Below are 2,505 nucleotides of genomic sequence, written 5' to 3'. Positions count from 1 at the left end.
TATTAAAGGCTGTATATGCCATGATTAAGAAGCCACAATACAGAGAGCTTATGTAGGTGAACTGTGACACCTCATAATGTCATATAATGCATTTCAGTGCAGCACCGTGGTGCTCAAAGAACTCCATGGCTTAGAGGGAAAATAACATCGTTCAAACAAAATGCTGTGAACAAACACTTTGGTGTTACTACACCATAACTAACTAAAAACCTCTTTCCTGTGCTACAAGCTCTTAACTTCTTCTCTGTGAGGGTGGTGAGACACTGGAACATGTTGCCCTGAGAAGCTGTGGCTGTCCCATCCCTGGCAGTGTTCAAGGCCAGGCTGGATGGGGCTTTGAACAACCTGGTCTAGTGGAAGGTGTCCCTGCCCATGGCAGGGGGTTGGAAGTAGATGATCTTGAAGGTCTCTTCCAACCCAAACCATACTGTGATTCTATAATTGTATGGACTTGCAGCAAGACAAGACAGCAGACAGAATAGGCAAGGTATAAAACACAAAGCATGTATTATTTTTGCAACATGCATATATAGGCTGAAAATATGTGACTTACACCATAATTGTAAAGCTTTGTGTATCATCCTGAGATGGGATTATTCTTCACAAACATAAAAGCAATTATGACCTGGCTAATATTACTGTCTTCTGCATTTATTAAAAATACCCATTTGTCCTGAAAGCAGAACACATACGGAATCAGTCACTGCCTGCAAAATCTATGCCTACTTTGTAATAATGTATTTCAGATTCCTTACAGGTGTTTATGTAACATTAATTAGAGATCAAAGATAACTCGTTTATTTACAAAGGAAAACATTGGTTATATTATTTAAGCTCAAACTGAGCACTAATTTGACCTTAAAGAACTCGTTTTAACTTGTCAGTTGGAAAGTACACAGAGCTGATAGGAACTGTAAAACACATTATCAATAATCTTTAATTACAGTTTGACCATATAGGTTTGAAATATACACTATGTATGTTCAGTGAAAGTAAGAATATGCTCCCCCCCTCCCCCGTTATATTGTTCATAAATCGAATTGTAGGTTGACTAGAGTAAAAATCCATCCTACCCGAGTACAGAAAACTCATCTGTTATTTGTAGGAAAGAACCAAAAGTAATTTTGAAAACATGAATGCGGGACGGAAATCCTGACTCCAGTGAAGCCAGTAGAGTTTTATCAGTAACTTAAATGCACTGTTGATTTAATATAAGCAGGGTGAATATGAGTAAACTGCAAAGAATGCAGAAAAAAACCCCAACATACCTTAATTACTGAAAAAAAGCTGAGTATGTTATTTTACTTTGAATTATGATGTGCTTATTACATTTTGAATTATTCCATGTGTGAATGCTTGTGACATTTTTACTTCAAGGAACATGAGAAAAACAACTGAAGAAAGCTTTTAAGAGGCAGCAGTTGATCCAGTGTCCTCTCTCACATGTCCGTATGTCCCTGTGGCTATTCGTAAGGCAACGTGGGATTGCAGTTCTGCAATAGAACGAGGTGCATTTGTGAACTTCATAGCTCAAATGGCCATCAGTCCACATCGATAAAACTTCCTGCTACTGTAACTAGTTCAAACAGATGAAAATCCTCCCTACAAACCACCTATTCTTTCCAAATAGGCTCCTCCAAAGCTGTGTCATTGCCTATAAATAACCATTATCATGTGAAATCTAAACCTTTCTGCCAGTAAGCAAGCATTTACAAGAACAATGTATTATGCAAAATTAAATCATATGAATCATTTTGCAAAATCTGATTTTTAAGTGGGTACAGGCACTTCATATATTACTCAAAGAACAGAAACGTTCCCTTACCTATTGTGCTATATTTAGGACTTTTTCTAATGATGGAGAAATAAGAGAGATGAAAGGATGGAAAAAAAGCAGCTGCAGGGAGTGACAACAGGAGACTTAGCCCTAAAAAACAGTTTTAAGCGTCCCAGCTAACGTCATGTACGTAGCTACGGACCACATCACCTCATGAATTTACCTATTGTTCCAGTCCAAACCCTGGAGTACTGTGGTTTCCCAGAAACCTCATTTTTTACCTCCACAAAGATTACATGGTGTTATTACCTCCTCAACTTGAAAAAATCCCACCCCTCCACGTTCTAGAACATGAACAGCTAGGATTCAAATGCAAATACAAACTCCTCCGTGTACTGCTTTTGATAGATAATGCATTTTAAGCAGAATTATCTTTCCTCGTTTGAATTTGAATAGCCGTGAGTTCAGGGCGAGGCCGTACGTGCAGGTGGGTGCCCGGCTAGAGAAGCTGGACCCCACCCCGGGGCAACCGCAGGCCCCCGGCAAGGGGGCACAGCCGCGGGGGGGGGGAAGGGCTGATGGAGAACGCGGGTACAGGGCCAGACCCTCCACGGCCGCGTTCCCTCATCGGGCCCCGGCCCCCTCAGGCCTCGCCCGCGCAGCACCAGGAGCGGCACGTGCTCAGCCCACCGAGGGGCAGGAGAGAAGGAGGGAAGAGAAGGGAAGAA

The sequence above is a fragment of the Nestor notabilis genome, unplaced genomic scaffold, assembly GCF_000696875.1.
Source record: "Nestor notabilis isolate BGI_N333 unplaced genomic scaffold, ASM69687v1 scaffold21152, whole genome shotgun sequence".
NCBI classification, from domain to species: Eukaryota; Metazoa; Chordata; class Aves; order Psittaciformes; family Psittacidae; genus Nestor; species Nestor notabilis.
The sequence above is the reverse complement of the archived record's forward strand: the minus strand, read 5'-3'. Positions refer to the sequence as shown.